Source organism: Rhinatrema bivittatum, chromosome 12, assembly GCF_901001135.1.
Source record: "Rhinatrema bivittatum chromosome 12, aRhiBiv1.1, whole genome shotgun sequence".
NCBI classification, from domain to species: domain Eukaryota; kingdom Metazoa; phylum Chordata; class Amphibia; order Gymnophiona; family Rhinatrematidae; genus Rhinatrema; species Rhinatrema bivittatum.
The window spans coordinates 79,728,323-79,749,422 of NC_042626.1; the positions used below are offsets into that span (position 1 = coordinate 79,728,323).

Here is a 21,100-nt window from a genome sequence, read left to right on the forward strand (position 1 = left end):
TTCTATATGCCCTACGATTTTGATCTTGAGAATAGTTTCCACTATTTTTCCCAGCACTGAAGTCAGGCTCACTGGGGACTTGGGCATTGCGACGAGTTGCTAGTAGGCCCATGGCTGGGGGGGGGCCCATTGATTTACTATCAGCTGGAAGGCTGTGTCTGCCAGCGACCACTCCCCCGGGTCTAGGCTCTCTCTGCTGAGGTAGCCCGCTGAGATATTGTCTTTTCCCTCAATGTGTGAGGCCAAAATCCCTTGCAGGTTTATTTCCGCCCACTCCATGAGGGGTCTATTTCCAGAGACACCTGTTGGCTCTTGGTTCCTCCCTGGCGGCTGATGTAGGCAACGGTTGTTGCGTTGTCCAACATGACTGACAGATTCACCTCAGAGTCTGTGGCTGAATTGTAGGCAGGCTAGTCTGACCGCTCGAGCTTCCAGGCGGTTTATGTTCCATCTCGTCTCTTCCTTGTTCCATTGTCCCTCAGTTCCTGACAGTGGGCTCCCCACCCTCGCAGGCTCGCATCCATGGTGAGCAAGATCCAATTCGGTGGGGATAGGTTTACGCCTTTGCCTAGGTGTTCTTCCTGCAGCCACCATTGAAGCTGATCCCGAACCTCTGTCGGTAGCTGGAGGCGAATTGAGTAGTTCTGGGACGCTGGGTTCCATTGTGACAGCAGGGAACGTTGGAGCGGTCGCATATGGGCCCTTGATCATGGAACAACTTCCAGAGTTGATGTCATGAGGCAGAGGACTTGCAGGTAGTCCCATACCTTGGGGCGAACTGAGGTCAACAGTTTTTTAATTGACCCATCAGCTTCCTTCTCCTTGGAGGGAGGAGGTAGACCTTGTTCTGTTTGGTATCGAACCAGACTCCCAGGTATTCTAGTGAATGGGAGGGCTGGAGACAGCTCTTGGCTGTGTTCACGACCCACCTGAGTTCTTGTAGTAGGTTCTCGACTCTGGTGGTCACATGGCAACTCTCCTCCTGAGACTTTGTCCTGATCAGCCAATCGTCCAAATAAGGATGTACCAGGACTCCTTTCCTCAGTGCTGCCGCCACTACCACTACCACCAGAATTTTGGTGAAGGTTCTGGGGGCAGTAGCTAGTCCGAAGGATAGCGCTCAAATTAATAATGATGGCCCAGTATCGCAAAGTGCAGGAAGCGCTGGTGGTCCTGATGGACCGGGATGTGAAGGTAGTCTTTGGATAGGTTCTCCCAGTTGTACCGCCATTATAACGGAGCGTAGGGTTTCCATGCAGAAGTGTGGTACCTTCAAGTAACAGTTGATGGCCTTGAAGTCCAGGATGGGCCAGAATGTTCCTTCTTTCTTGGCAACGATAAAACAGATGGAATAATGGCCAGTATTTGTTGAAGCATGGGCACCAGGGCTATTGCCTTCAGGCTGAGTAGTCTTGCTAGTGTGGTTTCCACTGCCAGTCTCTTGGCGTGGGAGTGGCAAGGTGATCTCAAATTTGTCTGGGGGGGAAGCTTTGGAATTTCAGAGTGTACCCTTCTCGAATGATAGTTAGGATCCACTTGTCCGATGCTATCTCGACCCATCTTTGGCAGAAGAGGGCAAGTTTGCCCCCTATGTCTTCTTCCTGTGGATGGGTCTGTGTCTTCTTATTGTGGGGTACGGCCTGAGCCTGCTCCTCGCTTAATTGGCTTGTTCGGAGAGGAATGAGACCTTCCTGAAGGGTGAGGTGCTTGGGACTGTGTGTTCCTGTAAGGCTTAAAACGCTGCGATCCTCTACCCTTGGTTCTTCTGGGGGAGGAGCGCTATGTTCTTTTGTTCCTGTTTTCAGGTAATTGGGGTACTGTTGATTTGCCCCATTTGTTGCTAACTTCTCCAGTTCACTCCTGAACAGGAGGGATCCTTTAAAAGGCATTTTTGTGAGGTTTGCTGTGGAAGTCACATCAGCCGACCAATTCCGGAGCCATAATTGACTTCTGGCCGCCACTGCGGCGGCGACACCCTTGGCCAAGGTGCGCACAAGGTCCGCAGTAGCATCGGTGAGGAAGGAAACCGCAGGTTACATCACTTCTTCGGGCGTGGTTGCATCTCTGGAGAGGATAAACAAGAACATGCCACCAAGGCGCAGCAGGAAGCAATTTGTAGCGTCATTGCTGATACATCAAAGGACTGCTTAAGAATGGCTTCCAGCCTTCTATCCTGGGTGTCCTTCAGAATCACTCCTCCCTCCACAGGGATCGTAGTGCATTTTGAGACTGCACAGATCATAGCGTCCACTTTAGGGAAGCATAGGAGTTCCTGAGCCGTGGGTTCCAGTGGGTTCCGTGGATTCCAGTGAGCATTCCATTCCAGGTCAATCAGTTCCTTGATGGGCTCTAACATAGGAAAGTAGCAGGAGGCCTTATGGATGTACACCAACATGGGGTTCTTCTTTGGTTCCGATATAGGCTCCGTGCCTGGATGACCCAGTGTCTTAATAGTCTAGGACACGAGGGCTGGTAATTCATCCTTGTGAAAGAATAGGAGCATGGTCCGGTATGGCTCTATCCCTGGGGGAATTTCTCCTTCTTCCAGGGAGTCAGTTTCCTCATCTGAGGTGTCTGGGTCTCCATCAGGGATGCTCTTGGTTAGGAGAGGCATGTCTCAAGGAACTCGGGAGGGGCCAGGATGGGCTTGAAATTCCAGCAGGGTTTGAGTTAGGTGGGTAGCAGGGGCTGGTTGTGCCTGGACAAAGGTTTGCAGCCCTTTAAAAAATTCCACCCAGGAGAAGGTCCCTGGGTCCATGTTGATCCCAGGAGGGATTGTAGTGGGATCCACGGAGGTACTTTCCTGTGGGGACACAGATGGAAATACTTAGGTCCAGGGTGCCATCATCAGTGGTTCCGGATCCCTCTCCTGGTTGTAGGAGGTCGTTTTGGTTCTCCCTGGGTCTGCTCACACTGTAAGCATTCCAATTCAGGCTGCGTGGCTCTTAAGTGGCAGGCTGGGCAAAGGAAGGGTCCCTTGGCTTTCTTGGATGGCGGTGCCATTGTTTGTGCGCATGTAGGGCTTCAAAAACTCGCCCGTGCGTGGAGTTATGCACACAGTTGCGTTTAGTTGTGCGTGTCGGATGCGCAGAGGTTATGTGCATGACGTGCGCACAAGTTGTGCTTGCGAACAGAATTTGTGCGCACGGCACAGTTATGCGCGCGACCTAGTTGTGTGCGCAGTTAAGCGTGTGCCCTTACTGGCGCACTCAAAATTAGGTGCCTCGGGCCTCCGGACTGCCCTGTGCGTACCGGTCGAGGGGGGAAAATGGCACCAACGGCAAGATGACGACCCCCCTGGAGGGTCTCCACGTGTGTGCACCCTCTCCAAATCGGGGCCTAGCCATAGGAGGCCTGCTCAACCAGATTTTAAACCTCAACGGGAGGAAGATCGGTACGGTTATTCGAGCCTTGGAGACCGGATACTTAAAAGTAAAGGTTTCTACCTTACCTAGTCTCAGCGCTTACAGGTCGCGTGCCGGGTGGTCTCCAGCTGAGGGGGGAAAGGGGAATACCTTCACCATCGCGCTCGAATCTGCACCCGCTACCTTTCAGCCACCCTGGGGGCTAAGTCCACACCAGGAATGGGCAATCGGACCAAGGCTCGCCTCTGAGGGATATCGGAGTCACCTCAGGAAAGTCTCGACTGTGGGAGGGACTGTTATGTTTCACTGCAGGTGAAGCAGGGTTCTCTTCTTAAAAGGTAAATTTTCTCTCTTCTTTGTTGTAACTGTTACAATATTCTTTTTTGGATAATGTCCGCATCTGTTATGGAGTCTGAGAAATACTGAAGAGCTAAGCATGCTGCACGGGCATATGTAAGGCTGACGTCAGCTTTGAAATCTGACTCAGTCTCCCATCTGCTATCAGGAGAGCACAATACTCATTGGTCCTGAGTTCATCTGGCTACACACTAGGAAAATTAAAATAAACTACTTCCCTTCCAGTTGATTTGAGGAGCCACAGCGGAGTGCACCAAAAAGGGGAGAAGAGGGAGAGGACTGAGCGAACCGGCACCACGATTTCAGTTTTTTTTTATAATTTAAAGTTTATTAAACAAAACAGATTACAACAATAAAGTGACCATTCTGCAACAATGTGCTGATTCACAATTGTATTGACATGCTATTTTACAATAAACTTTCAACATCTATGCGGAATGTTTGATTATTATATTCCCAGTTGTAAACCCCCTCACCCCCTCCCTCATCTACAACTCAGTGGTGGCCAAGAGAAGCTATGCAATCCCAAGAAAAAAAAATACTAAAACTAATGTATGTGCTATCAAATAACTATAGCTGGTTGGGTAGACAAAGGAAAAAGAAAATATAAAATGTAAGGCTTGTTGGGCAGACTGGATGGGCCGTTTGGTCTTCTTCTGCCGTCATTTCTATGTTTCTATGTAAAGTATAAGACAGACAAAGTCAGATCGTGCCTACACATCCTCATAAAAAAAAAGAAAGAAAATGGGAGGCAAATATATAGACAAAATTACTTCACCCTTAACCCCCCTTCATCCATGTAAGAAAAAACTAAATGGGAGGAATATTATGTAGACCCCTTTGACTTCCATTAAGTAGGGGTGCCAGACTCTCTCAAACTTGATCACCTTGTCATTACATATGGCAGTTAGTTTTTCCATATAGAACACCCTATCTAATCTAGTGCATACATCATGAAGCTTGAAAGAGAAGGCTTACGCCACCAAAACGCAATTTCACATCTAACTGCTGTGACCACATGCTGAATCCGCATTGGTAATATTCTGTTCCAACACAAGTGGGCAAACATAATAAACACACTGGGGTCTTCTGAAACCTGAGAGCCACCCAGAGAGTATATAAAATCAAACACTTCATCCCATAAATTCCCTATGACTGGGCACTCACACCACAAATGCAAAAAGATGCCCCTATTTCCACAGCCCTTCCAACATCTGTCATCTGAACTGGCAAACATCTTGCTCAAGTGAACAGGGGTAAGGTACCAACAGTAAAGCACTTTATACCCATTCTCCTTAAGCAATGATGAAACGAGTTCTGACAGCCAAAAAATATTTCCTAGCGTGTAGCCAGATGGACTCAGAACAAGTGGGTATAGTGTGCTCGTGCTAGCAGTTGGAGACGGATCTGACGTCAGCACGGGTACATATACCCCCACAGGAAGTGAAGGCACTCAGTAATTTCCGTCTCCAAAGCAGTTTGGAGAGCCTGCACGCTCGCTGAGCGTGTTTTCCAATACTACTTTCTACTTTGCAAATTTCTCAGACGAGCCCCGCACTCCTGCGGTGATACCCTCGGGTCCCTCCCCCAGTAGAGTTTCCAGAGGTGATTTCCGTGGTCCCTCGGAGATTTTGGGCCTCGGTCCGGTGGCCGAATCGCGGCAGGGTTCTAGCCCCCAAGCGAGAAGGGCTCGGGCCTGGCTGAGAGGCGCCTCGGTCCCGGCGTGGACTTAGCCCCGAGCGAGACAAGTTCGGCGGCTTAGAGGCAGCGGGTGCAATTCCTCAAGCGCAGTGGTGAAGGTATTTCCCCTCTCCCCCCGCAGCCGGAGACCGCCCGGGTTTCAGCCGGGAAGCGCCGAGGATCAGGTAAGGCGTACATCTCTTACTTTTTGGTCTCCGAGGTACGAGGATCGGCGGCGTTGCCTGCATGCGGCACGCCGTGGAGGTCGCCATTTTGTCTGCCTGGTTCAGGTATTGAGCGCCCACAGATAGGCACACACGGATAGGCGCCTGTGGATAGGCGCACAACGCAGCATATATATTGCTAAGCGTATGTGATTGAGCGCATATTGTATATTATTGTGCGCATATTGATGATCGCATATTATTGAGAGTATACTGTTCTTGGGCTCATATTATTCTTGAGTGCATATTGCTGACAGCATAAGTGCCGGCGCCATGGAACACTTAAACGCCCCGGCGTCTCTAGAGGCGGCACCTCCTGATTCCGGCGTGAAAGCTCTTGGCCTGTGCTCAGCGTGCCAGCTTAGAGCCACACAGAGCGAGGAGCCAGACTCCCTTTGTGCCCAATGTGAGGAGGCCGTGGGAGCCACGGGCCAGGACCAGTCTCAACCGAGGTTTACCGACAGTTCCCCAGGGGCCACCCCGGATCTAGCGGGCCGTCTCGAACAGCCAGGAATCCCGGGGGACCTGGTACCCCGACGGCTGGAGACCGCTTCTATTTCCTGGGTGGACTTATTTAAGGGGATCCACGCCTTTGTACAGATGCAGTCGGCTTCCCGTCCTGGACCCGCTGCTGCTCCGGCTGACCCTGCCCCCGGACCTTCTCGCCCTTATCGTGAGCACCAGCCTCCGGGCAGTCCGGCTCATGCGGACCCTGATATCTCGTCGGACGAGTCCGAACCCCCCGAGGAGGGGGAACTTCCCTCAGGGATAGAGCCATATCGAACTATGAGGCGATTCTTTCCCAAGGACGATCTCTCCGACCTGGTCTCTCAATGCCTGACGGAGTTGGCTATTCCAGGCCCCAGCACCATGGAGGCATCTACGCATAACCCCCTGCTGGAGGGTCTTCGTCCCACAGCCCGCCATTTCCCCTTCCTGCAAGCAGCGCAACAGCTGATAGATTTGGAATGGAATGCGCCAGAGGCCTCATTCAAAGGGGGTCGGGCCCTGTCTGGCATGTACCCCCTGGACCCGGCAATCAAGGATATGCTGGCGTGCCCTAAGGTGGACGCCTTGGTTAGCGCTGTGGTCAGGCGCACTACCATTCCAGTGGAGGGGGGGGCGGCCCTCAAGGAGGCTCATGACCGACGCCTGGACGCCATCCTGAAACAAACCTTTGAGGTGGCAGCTCTGGCTCTACGAATCGCAACCTGCTGCACAGTGGTGACGCGTTCCTGTTTGTCACAGGTCCGGAACAATGCTCCGGCAGCAGACATGGAGTCAGCTCTCTCGTTCCTTACGGATGCCACCTCCGACCTAGTCCGTACAACAGCCAAGGGGGTCTCATCCTCAGTAGCAGCCAGGAGGCAGCCCTGGATTCGGAATTGGTCAGCCGATGCTCCTTCTAAGACACGTCTCACTAGAATGCCATTCAAGGGGTCTCTCTCCTGTTCGGCAGCAACCTAGATAAACTGGCCAGCACATGGGGCGCCTCTCCAGTACCTCGACTGCCGGAAGACAGGTCCAAGAGGAACCAGCGCATCTTTCCGAGGCCCTCCAGAGGTAGAAGCTCCCAACGCTTCACTCCCTATAGGAGTCGCTACCAGGCACCTCGTCCTCAGGCCAGGAACCAGTCCTTTCGGACCAAACAGCGCAGGAGGGGAGCCAGCTGGGGTTTAGGTCCCGGCCGCGCCTCACAATGAGAATCAGCCGATCCATCGGGGGGACGGAGCCATAGGGGGCAGGTTAACCCTCTTCTACCCCAGATGGGTCGAGATTACGTCGGACCAGTGGGTCCTCACCATCATCCGAGAGGGCTATTATCTAGACTTCCATCACACCCCTCCGGACAGGTTTGTGGAATCTCCGTGTCCAATCCACAAGATGGCGGCATTGGAAGCTACCCTGGCGAGGCTCCTGTCCTTGAAAGCCATAATCCCAGTACCTGCATGGGAAATGGATTCTGGACATTATTCCATTTATTTCATGGTACCCAAGAAAGAGGGCACTTTCCGGCCCGTACTGGGCTTCAAGTCAGTCAACCGATACTTATAAATAAATAAATAAATATCTGCAGCTTTCGACACTGTAAAGCATTCTATCCTCATCAACCGGCTCTCAGACATAGGCATCTCAGGATCAGCCCTTGAATGGTTCAGATCATTCTGTAACAATAGGACATACAAGGTCAGAATAAGCAACAAGGAATCACACCCGGTCAAGTCCACTCTGAGTCCCACAAGGATCCTCCCTCTCCCCAACCCTGTTTAACATTTATCTTCTCCCACTATGTCATCTGCTCTCAAGTCTAAAGATCACACACTTCATATACGCCGACGACATCCAGATCCTGTTGCCTATCACTGAATCTATCTCCAACACCATCAATTTCTGGAACAACTGTCTACAGTCCATAAATTCCCTCCTCACTAGCCTTAACTTAGTTCTCAATACTGCAAAAACGGAACTTATGCCGATCACCCTGGATGACAACTGTCAGGCTGCCAAAAATCTAATCACACCGCTAATGATCTCCCCCACTCACGTAGGAGACCTTGGCGTTACTATCGACAATAGGCTGAATCTCAAAAAATTTGTCACAAACACTACGAAAGAATGTTTTCACAAGCTACACATATTGAAAAAGCTAAAACCTCTCCTCCACTTTCAGGACTTTAGAACAGTCCTCCAAACTGTTCTATTTTCAAAAATTGACCATTGCAACTCTCTGCTAATTGGCCTCCCAGCTATCACCACCAAACCATTACAAATGCTGCAGAACTCTGCTGCCAGGATCCTAACCAACTCTAGTAGAGAACACATCACACCAATTCTAAAGAACCTACACTGGCTCCCTATTAAATTTAGAATCATATTCAAAGTACTAACCATAACCCACAAGACCATTCATTCCCAAACTTCGCTAAATCTAAGTGACCCACTTCGTCCCCACGCATCATCGAGACCAATCAGATCCAGCTACTTAGGCACCTTATATGCACCTCCAGCCAAGTCATCGCTCAAGAAACGTGCATTCTCGACCGCCAGCCCTCTCACTGGAATGCCCTTCCCACAGACCTTCGGCTAGAAACTTGTAGTCTGACGTTCAAAAAGAAGCTCAAAACTTGGCTTTTCACAAAAGCCTTCACTTAAAGGTCTCTCCCTCAGGGTCAGATTCACGATGATGCGAGATGTCCGACGCCGTAACCATCTAATCTTATAATTTAATCTCATTTCCCCGCAAGCTGTATGTTATAACGCACTCATGCTTTTCAAGTCTGCTGTAAATCCAAGTTTGTTGAATGTTTATTTATATTTTGTATATTTATTCTTATATTTATAATTATTTTATTTTAAGTCGTTCGCTGCTTTATCTATAAGTTCACACGAAGTTAGCCCTGTTATCTGTACCCTCTTGTTTGATGTAATTTCCAACTTTGGTTCTATGTAAACAGATGTGATATGTACTAGTACAGGAACATCGGTATATAAAAGCCTTAAATAAATAAACAAACTTTAAAACCGTAAACCCTACCAAAGGTTCTCAGGGCCTGCAATAAGCTTGGGAGAGAAGATTCTGGATCCGTCATCGTAAATAAAAGATCTGCAGACTAAGCTTGGTTATGAGACTGCACAGCCAATCCCTGAATCTAACGTTTGCGTCTCACCTTCTCTGCAAAGGGTTCTAAAGACAAAGCAAAGAGCAACGGCAAGAGGGGACAGCCTTGTCTAGTGCTTCTCTTAACTACAAAAGGCTGAAAATAGCCCCCATTGATTTTTAAGCAAGCGATAGGATATGCATAAGAGCAATGAAGACACTCTATAAAGTCAGGACCCAAATTCATTTTATTTATTTATTTTATTTATTTATTTAAGGTTTTTATATACCGGCAATCATGAGCACATATCTTGCTGGTTTACATGGAACGGGAGTGCATTAAATACAACAACTAGAACTGTGGTGATCGAAGGAGCAGTTACAAATAACAAGGGTAGCAGAACTTGGATAAGAAGGAAGAGATAGGAAAGAATAAACGGTTAAACGGTATACAAATAAATTAAATGCTATGTAAAAATGGCATGATTAAAGGCTGAATATTTGAAGTCCTTGGTTTGTATCTATAACGTGATATTAGATTGTGTCTGGGAAAGCTTGCTTGAATAACCAAGTCTTAAGTCCTTTCCTAAAAGTTAAGAGGCAGGGTTCCAGTCTGAGATCTGTGGGAATGGAATTCCACAGAGAAGGGCCAGCAGTGGAGGTGGCACGATCTCTTAGAGTGATGTGTTTGGTCATTTTCGCAGGGGGAACTTTGAGGGTGCCTCGGTAGACATTTCTGGTAGGTCTTGTCGAGTTGTATGCTTGGAGGGGGATTTGTAGATCGAGGGAGATGCGTTGATGAATAGTTTTGAAGATGACACAAATGGCTTTGTACATGATACGGAAGTGGACGGGTAGCCAATGTAACTCTTTCAGAATGGGGGATATGTGGTCTCTCTTTCTTGCGCCTGTTAGTAATCGAGCTGCTGAGTTTTGAATCATCTGTAGTGGTTTGGAGTAGGAAGAGGGCAGACCTAGCAATAGGGAATTGCAGTAGTCTAATTTTGCAAAAATGACTGCTTGGATGATCGTTCTGAAGTCTTGGGCATGGAAAAGAGGTCTTATCCTCTTCAGAACCTGGAGTTTATAGAAGCAGTCTTTGGTTGTTTTGTTGATATGGGCCTTGAAGTTTAGCCGGTTGTCTATTATCACTCCTAAGTCTCGAACTTGTGTGGTAGGTAGGTTGGTGGGAAGAGTAGTGTTGGAGATGTTGGTTTCCGGAGAAATGAGAAGGATTTCTGTCTTAGAAGAGTTTAAGATGAGGTGTAGGTTGTTTAGTAGTTGTTTGATTTTCAGGTGGCATGATTCCCAGTAGTCAAGAGTTTCAGAGTATGTATCTTTGATGGGGATGATGATTTGGATATCGTCTGCATAAAGGAAGTACTTTAGATTGAGGTTGGTGAGAAGTTGGCAGAGAGGAAGAAGATAGATATTAAATAGGGTTGGAGATAATGAAGAACCTTGAGGGACTCCTATGACAGAGTCAAATCTAGAGGATTCCTTGTTTGGATTTTAACTTTGTAACCTCTGTTATTGAGAAACGTTTTGAACCAGGATAGGACGGTGCCGCTAATTCCTATAGACGAGAGTTGGTTTAGGAGGATGGCGTGGTTGACCGTGTCGAACGCTGCTGAGAGGTCTAACAGTATCAATAGGAATGAGTTTCCTTTGTCAAGGCCCATTAAGATATAATCTGTCAACGAGGAGAGGAGGGATTCTGTGCCTCGATTTTTTCTGAAGCCGTGTTGTGGGGTGAAGAGAAGATTGTTGTCTTCGATGAAATCTGAGAGTTGAGAGTTCACTAGTTTTTCCATGATCTTGGCGATGAATGGGAGGTTAGCTATGGGGCGGAAGTTGTTGGGTTCCTTCGGGTCAAGGTTAGGTTTCTTTAAGAGCGGTGAGATTGAGGCCATTTTGAGGTCATCAGGGCAGATTCCTTGGGCTAGAGAGCAGTTGATGATATTTGTCAAAGATGAGGCTATTGTGTCTGGAATAGATAGAAGTAATTTGGAGGGGATGTGGTCTGCAGGATGAGATGAAGGTTTCATTTTTCTCAGGATGGCTTGTATCTCAGTGGAGGCTACAGGTTCAAAGGTGTTTAAGCTGGCATTTTTGTGTGCAGGTTGTTGATATGTCTGGAGGGCTGCTGTGTCGGGAGGCAGTTGTGTTAGGAGATTGGAAATTTTATTTTGGAAAAACTGAGCGAGTTCTTCGGCTTTGGACTGAGCCATATTGCCGGGGATTTCTCGCGGTATGGTTTTGAGTGAGGCTGGAGACATAGGTGAAGAGGGCTTTAGCGTCAAAGACCAGGTTGTGAATCTTGGATGCGTAAAAATCTTTTTTTGATTTTGAGGTGAGGGATTTGTACTGGTAAAGTGTGGATTTGTATGATGAGATGGTGGTGTCGCAAGGGGTTTTACGCCAGGTCGCTTCTTTTTTTCTTAAAGTTTGTTTAAGTTTTCTGAGTTCGTTGGTGAACCAAGGTTGTCTGTTGGCTGCATTGGTGTGAGATTTTTTTGTAATTGAAGGACAGAGCTTGTTGGCTATGTTTTCTGTTATGTTGTTCCATGAACGAATGGCAGCGTTAGGGTCGGATACGTCTAATAGGGGGAGCTGGGAGACTAATTGGGTGTTGAGGTCTTCTGGAGAACATCGCTTTTTGTAATGGAATGAAATGGAATGGAATGAAATGGAATGAAAAGGCTTTGAAAAGAAAAGGCCAATGTACCCTGTCAAATGCTTTCTCAGCATCAATAGTTAGTAGTGCCATAGGAGTGTTACCATGCTGTGCTTGCCAAATCAATTCAAGGACCCTACACAAATTATATGAAGCCAGATGCTCTGGCTCAAAACCGGACTGATCTTTGTGGATAAGAGAGGGGACAATCGTCCAAAACAGTGTAGCCAATATTTTGGCGAGGATTTTTAAATCCACATTAATAAGAGATATTGGTCTCTAAGACCTGCAAAGTGTGGAGCCCCTCCTGCTTTTAGCTAAGAGTTATCCCAGCCAAATTCAACGACAACAATCGAGCCCCCACTCCTAAGGGCATTGAACATATCTAACAAAGGTGGGATTACCACATGATGGAATGTTTTATAAAACTTGGCCGTAAAGCCATCTAGCCCCGGTGATTTCCCCAACTTTAGGCCCTGAATAGTACACAAAACTTCAGCACTGGTAATTTCTTTATTCAAAAACTCCCGGGCTCTATCTGGGAGTTCAGGAAGCTCCACTCCCTTAAGATAGGATTCAATAGCCTGTTCCCCCACTGAATCATCAGAAGCATAAAGATCCTCGTAAAAAGCCATGAATTACTTACTTATATCCCCCGACTCAAAGAAAAGACCCAGATTGGTCCTTTATTTTTGTAAAAAGGAACTGCGCAACACGCTCCTTTAATCTCCGAGCAAGTACCCGCCCTGCTTCATTGCTAAGCTCAAAATGTCTGTTTAAGCATATTTAACTGAAATGCCATCCCAGCTAAATTTAAAGCCTGGAGTCCCCTCCTTAGAGCTTCTAATTCCGCTAACTTCCAAGAGTCCAGTGTGTGCTTATGGCTTAACGCCAATTTGGCAATACGCCTGTGGGCGGCCTTTTAATTCATAAGGTATGTAGCCTTCAATATAAGCTTGCCCCTAACCACAGCTTTCAAATAATCCCAAACCGTACCAGAAGAAACATCCCCAGTCTGATTAAAGTCCAGGTAAACTTGTATATCATCAGAAAAGGAATCATTAAAAGATTTATCATCCAGCAGGCTGTCATTCAAGCACCAAAAACAATGCCCAGTACCACTGCTCTTCAATCCCAATGCAACCCAAATCGGAGAATGATCAGACCAGGTAGGGGAACCCATTTCAGCTTCAGATATCAATGCCACCAAGGATTTATCAATCAGGAAAAAATCTATGAGTGAATACGATTGATGCGCATGTGAAAAAAGTAAAATTACTCAAAGTAGAGTTGCATTAATGCCATATATCAACTAAACCCCGATCAGAGATTAGATTTTTAAGTGCCTGGTGGTTGCTCTGGGATCCTCCAGCTTCTGAGTGAGAGTATTGAGAACAGGGTGATTTAGTGTGCCCTTGGACCTCAGCCCGACCCCAGACGCGCCCAGGGCCGAACCGAAGGTTGATGGCGTGCTCCAGCATGGCTAACAGTCTGACCCTCCACCAGGCCTGCAAGCTCCCACGGCCAACACCCAAGGATGTTGGAAGTTGAATGGTCCTCCGACCATTCCGAGCCCTTTCGGACCTGCTGCCTGGAACAGCATGGAGCAGCAGGCCTGGCCTGAGGTTGAGGGCAGACAGAGTCCTTGGAACACAGAAGACATCACAAGCGAGGGCTGAAGCGAGGACATCACAAGCGAGGGCTGAAGCGAGGACATCATAGATTTATTTATTTATTTTTAGATTTTTATATACCGGTGTTCCTATATGAAATAAAGATCACATCGGTTTACATTGAAACAGAACATGAAAATTGCCAAAAGGCATTACATAGAACAAGGTTATGAAACTTGGAACAGTGTACATAAGTTCAAAATTTAACAATAACGTTGTAACATTGATGACCAAAAGATAAAGGAGAAAAAAAAAAAAAAGACTTAAACAATTAAGTTGACAGGTCTTATTGAGCATAAAAATTATAACGTATAAGTGAGAAAGTCTCAAGTGTCCTGCAGCAAGAGATTAGATACCGAAGTAGGTAGTGGTATGGAAAATGGGGGTTTGTGAAGAAGATATGTTCTTGCTGGTTGGAGGGGAAAAAATGATGATCATGGTCCTGGAAAAGCTTGGCTAAAGAGCCAGGTTTTAAGTTTTTTTTGAATGAAGAGTGGCAGAACTCAAGCCGAATGTCTGGTGGGAGCGCATTCCATTGAATGGGGCCTGCTGTAGATATGGCACGTTTATGATGCGAGGATTTTGTTGAAGGTACATAGAGTGTGCCTTTATATGCTCCTCTGATGGGTCTAGAGGAGGAGTGAGGGCGTAGTTGGTTACATAATTGAAGAGGAGAGATATTGTGAATGGATTTATGAATTACGGTGAGTACTTTATATAGGATCCTTTGCTTTATAGGCAGCCAGTGGAGGAGCTTGAGAATGGGGGTGATGTGATCTCTTTTATTCGTATTGGTAAGGATTCTGGCTGCAGAGTTCTGTAGCATTTGGAGGGGTTTGATGGATGAATATGGAAGGCCAAAGAGAAGAGAATTGCAATAGTCGACTTTTGATAGAATAATGGCTTGTAGGACCATCCGAAAATCGTTGAAATAAAGAAGAGGCTTCAATTTTTTTTAAGACTTGTAACTTATAAAAACAGTCTTTGGTGGTTGTGCTTATGAATTTTTTAAAATTGAGCTGATTGTCTAGCATGATACCTAGATCTCGAACATGTGGTGAGTGATTTAATATGGGAGTGGATGAGTTGAGTAGGTCAGCTGGGTTTAGAAGTTTGATGTTGATGTCTTGATTGATGATTAGGATCTCAGTTTTGTTGTTGTTAAGAATGAGGCAAAGGCTGGAGAGAAGATGATTGATCTGTTGCAAACAATTGTTCCAGTGAGCCAAGGTTTTTTGTAAGGATTCTGAGATTGGGATGAGTATCTGGATGTCATCCGCGTAGAGATAGTGAGTTAGGTTTAGTTTAGTAAGTAGATGACATAGAGGTAAGAGGTAAATGTTGAAGAGGGTAGGGGAAAGGGAGGAACCCTGAGGGACCCCCCGGTTGGAAGGGATCGGTTGTGATTCTTTGTTAATCTTTACTTTGAATTGTCTATTTGCTAGGAAGGATTTGAACCAGCTGAAGACTGTTCCTTTAATGCCTATATCTGCCAGACATTTTAATAGAGATGAATGGTTGACAGTGTCAAAGGCTGCAGAGAGATCTAGTAGTATCAAAAGATGTGGTTGTTTTTTGTCCATATTAGATAGAATAGAATCGGTAAGAGAGATAAGGAGAGATTCAGTGCTTAACGATTTCCGAAAGCCATACTGGGAAGATACAAGAATGTTGTTTTCTTCCAAATATTCAGATAGTTGTTTATTGACTATCTTTTCCATAATTTTGGCGATCAATGGCAGATTAGCTATTGGGCGGAAGTTAGCTGGATCTGTGGTTGGAAGGTTAGGTTTTTTAAGTAGAGGTTTGAGAATGGCTAATTTAAGTTGGTCAGGAACTAGACCCTGGGAGAGAGAGCAGTTAATGATGTCTGCAATTGGTTTTGATATGGAGTTTCTTATTGCGATGAGAAGGTTAGTAGGAATTGTGTCTAAGGGATGAGATGACGGTTTCATTTTTTTAAGTATGTTTTCTATCTCAAGTGCTGAAGTGGTCTCGAAAGTTTCCAGCGTTGTATTTAGTTGAGGTGAGGTAATGTGAGGGAAAGGGGGATATGAAAAAGATGATGAGAAAGAGATAGTCAGTTTGTCAATTTTATCCTTAAAGTATTCTGCTAGTTCTGATGCTTTGTTGAGTGCTTGATCATCAGGAATGGTAGGAGGTGATGGTTTAGTGAGAGCTGAAACGTAGGAGAAAAGTGCTTTTGAATCAAATATGAAATGATGTATTTTTTTTGAGAAAAAATCTCTCTTTGTTCTCAGTATGGTGATCCTATAAGCATTGAGGGAGGTTTTATAAATAGCTAATGTTGTGGGGGATGGGTTTCTCCTCCAAGTGTGTTCTTTATTTCTTAGATGAGACAGGAACTTGGGCGGAAGGACACTGGCACTGTCTCTCAGGGCGCCCTACTCAGCTCACCCACGGGACTGAGTCACGGACCACCCTGTCCCACTACGCGCCCTACACAGCCCCGGGAGGCTGGTCACAGACCACGAGGAGAACGGGACAAGCACAGGGAAGACCCAGGCAAGGAGGAACTCCAATAACGGAGCCGATGTCATCCGAAGCTCCACCTATGGCTGGTGGGAACAGAAGCTCAGGAGCACAGGGACAAATCCCTCCTGCAGGCCACTCCATTCTCGGGCACGACATCCGAGAACCACAGCTCTACAGGAACCAAAGGCTCAGGAGCACCAGACGAAGACACAGGGAAGAACATCCAGACAGGCAGGCACATCAGGACGTGGAAGATCATGGCGGAACATCAGGACATGGTCAGGGATCTCAGGCAAAACATCAAGACACGAGGACGTGGTACCAAGGCAGATGAGACTAGGAGCTCCACAAAGAACAGGAGACCTTACAAGGCTCTGGCAGGCAGGAGCCTCCAGAGGGATGTCACTCAGATGCAAGGCCCAGACAGACTGACGGAGCAGCCCTTTATAGGGCTGAAGCAGGAAGTCCACTCCCTAGGTGGGGCCAGCACACTTCCTGTGCCTGGCCCTTTAAATCTTACAGAGAGGCACGCACCAGCGCCTAAGGGAAGCAGCAGAAGAACTGTGCAGGACCGCGGACAGCGGCCTGCACAGACGTACGGCGTGAGGAAAGCAGGGCTGAGCCTGGGTGCAGGCTCCGATGTCGGCAGCGGCTCCAGTCGCTGCAGGAGGCCCGGGGGCGGCTCCAGCCGCCAGGTGAGCTTGGGGATGCGACCTTCGCACCGCGAAGATGGAGGCAACGTCAGCAGCAGCTTCTGGCCGCGATGGAAGGCAGGAAAGTCTGTGGCTCCGGCCGCGGTGAAGAGGACGTCTGGGGCGGCCTCCGGGCCGTGTGAGCCAGGCGAGACTGCGGCTCCAGCCGCATGGGAAGGCCAGACAGCAGCGGCCATGCCGCGTTGGGGAAACAGCAGCAGCAACGGTGAGTGAGCCTGCTCGCGGGGGAACCCGTGGGCAGCACGGTTCATAAGAGTTGTCTAAATATGGGTACCTAGTTTTATTAAAATCTCCCCCAATAACAACATGACCCTGTGCCCGGTCCTTTTAAAAAAGCTGATACACGATTGAAGAAAGGGCCCTGCTCTGTGTTCGGCCCATATATGGAAAGGAATGTAAACAATTCTCCATCTAGACCCACATTAAGAGCTATAAATATGCCCTTGGAGATGCGTTTAGCATCCTTGATATCTGTTACTAATGTTCTTGCGATCAAGATACCCACACCACAATATTCTTTTTAATTGTAGCAGATGCTAGAAACTGCTGGGAGTAAAAATCTATTCCATAGCAGCCACTCCGTACATTTGAGCAGATGAGTTTCCTGGCAAAAATATTGGCCCGTTTATTCTTAGCCTCTTGGAACAATAATTTCCTCTTGAAAGGGGTATGCAACCCTTTAGTATTAGAGATTATACGTAACCCTGCCATTTGGCAAAACATTTATGACTAATTGAACACCACCAGCCCAAAACTTGTAAGTAGAGACTCGGCCCAGCCCCCTTGTCAAAGATCTTGCTACACTACCACCCATACCTAACCTTCCAATTACCCCCCCTAATACAACTTCACCTCCCACTCTGGTGGAACCACTCCATGAGGAATGAGGTCATTGTACAGACTAGCCACTCCACCCTACCCAGACACATCTATAAATAGAAAGACTTAATTGTTGAGAGAATCCCCCTAACTCAGATAAGTGGGAAACAGATTCACAATGTAACAGACAAAAATGCAAATAATCAGGAACACTTAAGTCTCCAGAGAAAGTGATCAATTCATGACCCAAAGAAGCCAAGCAGCTCAAGTTAGGAGCTCCGAAGGGGGAAGCGAATCACCGGAGTACCTCCGAAGGCGTCTGCCTCCCCTGTCCACTCGCTGCCATCCACCTCCAACAGCAAGTGCACTGGTAGCAGAGGAGGTAACTTCCAGACCCACCGCCTGTAGAACATCCATCACCTCGGACACTGTGGAGATACGAGATGCCACTCCAGCCAAGCTAAAACTTAGCCCAAATGGGAACAGTCACCGATACTTGATATTATTCCCACATAGCGTGGAAACCACCTCTCTGAACTCTGAGCTTTTAAATAGTTGAAATCGCTAAGTCCTGATAAATTTCCACCTTGTGGCCCTTCCACAATGTAAATCCAGACTTCTGGGCAGCGGCAGCCACTTCCTCTTTTACTGACAAACTGTGAAAGCATGCTATATCATCACGCAGGCGATTGTTACACATAGCCCCTAGAGCACAATGCCCTCCCTCTTTCCAGCTTCACCACCGGGCTTTCCGAGTCCTCCGCATTTGATTCCAGAACTTTCTCACAGATACCAATGGAGAAATTACTTACCTGATAATTTCGTTTTCCTTAGTGTAGACAGATGGACTCAGGACCAATGGGTATAGTGTACTCCTGATAGCAGTTGGAGACAGATCAGATTTCAATCTGATGTCAGCCCTAGTACATATACCCCTGCAGGAAGTGCAGCTCTTTAGTATTCTCCTCGAAAAGCATTGTGAATATATATCAATGACTGAATAATTTGAATAACTTGATTAATTTGAACTGGTTGAATTGGCTATAGTTGGAGACCACCAGTGCCCTCAACCGAGAAACGTCGACACCCGGTAGGATGGGTGTCCTAGATGAAGGAAAGCATGGCTTACCCTTGAATCACTTGTTCCCGGGGGTGTCCCCCGAGAATTCCATGAGTCACGGCAGCCGTGGGTGGGATGCTAAGTCCATCTGTCTACACAAAGGAAAATGAAATTATCAGGTAATTTCTCCATTTCCTAGCGTGTAGCAGATGGACTCAGGACCAATGGGATGTATAAAAGCTACTCCCGAACCGGGTGGGAGGACTGCCCATGACCCACTTAGTACTGCCCTTGAAAAAGCTGTGTCCTCCCGAGCCTGAACATCCAGGCGGTAAAGCCTGGAGAAAGTGTGGATGGAGGACCATGTCGCCGCCTGGCAGATCTCGGCAGGTGACAGCATCTTGGTTTCCGCCCAGGACACTGCCTGGGCTCTAGTAGAATGGGCCTTGACTTGTAAAGGCGGTGACTTGTCTGCTTCCACGTAGGCCGCCTTGATGACTTCTTTGATCCAGCGGGCTATGGTTGCTCGCAAGGCCGCTTCTCCCTGCTTCTTCCCACTGTGAAGGACGAATAGATGGTCCATCTTTCGTACGGATTCCGAGCTTTCCAAGTATCGGACTAGGAGTCTGCTGACGTTGAGATGGCGTAGACTTCGAGCCTCTTCCGAATTCTTATGCTCATCTGGCGATGGTAGCGAGATGATTTGGTTGAGATGGAAGTGAGACACCTCTTTGGGGAGGAATGACGGAACTGTGCGTAACTGGATGGTTCCTGGGGTGAGTGAGGAACAGCTCTCGGCAGGGCAGTGCTTGTAGCTCGGATATACGACGGGCTGAACAGACTGCCAGCAGGAAGGCTGTCTTCAATGTTAGTAGTCGGAGAGACAGTCCGCAGAGAGGTCTGAAAGAGGTTCCTGCTAAGAAATCTAGGACCAGGTTGAGGTTCCAAAGAGGTAACGACCACTTTAGAGGTGGTCGGATGTGCTTGACTCCTTTCAGGAAATGGGAGACATCCGGGTGAGAGGCTATGCGGCTGCTCTCGCTCTTGGTTCCGTAGCATGACAAGGCAGCCACCTGTACCTTGATGGTGTTGAGGGACAATCCCTTCTGTAGCCCATTCTGCAGGAATTCCAAGATCGCAGGAATTTTGACTGAGTGTGGTATGATGTCGTGGTCCTCACACCAGGATTCGAATACTCTCCAAATCCTTATGTATGTTAGGGATGTGGAGAACTTGCATGCTCGGACTAGGGTGTCAATAACTGCCCCCGAGCATCCTCTCCTCCTTAGGCGAGCCCTCTCAATGACCAGACCGTAAGAGAGAATCGAGCTGGATCCTCGTGGAGGATCAGTCCCTGTTGGAGCAGGTCTCTGTGTGGAGGTAGCGGCAGGGGGTTCCCTGCCAGCAGTCTTTGCATGTCTGCGTACCACTGTCTTCTTGGTCAGTCCAGGGGCCACTAGAAGTACTGGCCCCCTGTGGTATTCTATCTTGTGGATGATTGCGCCCAATAGGGGCCACAGCAGGAAGGCGTATAACAGAGTCTTCAGTGGCCAGGTCTGTACCAGGGTATCGATTCCCTGGGACTGGGGTTCCCGCCTGCGGCTGAAGAAACTGGGTACCTGGGTGTTGGACCGGTTTGCCAGTAGGTCCATGGTTGGTGTTCACCAACGGTTTACTATCAATTGGAATGCTGTGGTAGACAGTTTCCATTCTCCTGGATCTAGACTTTCTCTGCTGAGGTAGTCCACTGCAACATTGTCTTTGACGGCAATGTGGATGGCCGAGATCTCTTGAAGATTCACTTCCGCCCATGACATTAGGGAGTCTATTTCCAGAGACACACCTGTTGGCTTCTGGTTCCTCCCTTACGGTTGATGTAGGCCACTGTTGTGGCGTTGTCAGACATTACTCTGACCGCTTTGCCTCTGAGTCTGTGACCGAACCTTAGGCAAGCTAGTCTGACTGCCCGGGCATCTAGGCGATTGATATTCCATCCCGACTCTTCTTCGTTCCATTGCCCTTGGGCGGTTAGCTCCTGGCAGTGTGCTCCCCATCCTCATAGGCTGGCATCTGTGGTGAGTAGGATCCAGGTTGGGGAGGATAGTCTCTTTCCCTGGCTCAGGTGGGCTTCTTGTAGCCACCATCGTAGGAGGGCCCGAACTGTCTGGGAGCTGAAGTCATACGATGTAGTTCTGGGACAGTGGATTCCATCGTGATAGTAGTGAGCGTTGTAGGGGTCTCATGTGAGCTCGTGCCCATGGGACTACTTCCAGTGTGGATGCCGTGAGGCCAACAACTTGTAGGTAATCCCATGCTGTGGGGCGAAGTTCGCTCAACAAGGTTCGTAACTGGGTCATCAGTTTTGATCTCCTTGTCGGTGTTAGGATGGCCTTGTCTTGTTTGATGTCGAACCGGACTCCCAAGTATTCTAGAGATTG

General features: G+C 47.9%; 1 protein-coding gene across 5 annotated transcripts in view; it reads right to left on the minus strand.

The window, feature by feature from the left end:
* The window catches only part of SOCS7 (suppressor of cytokine signaling 7), a 282,229-nt gene that overhangs the window by 182,296 nt on the left and 78,833 nt on the right, over positions 1 to 21,100 (minus strand). The gene's annotated exons all lie outside the window — the stretch shown is intronic.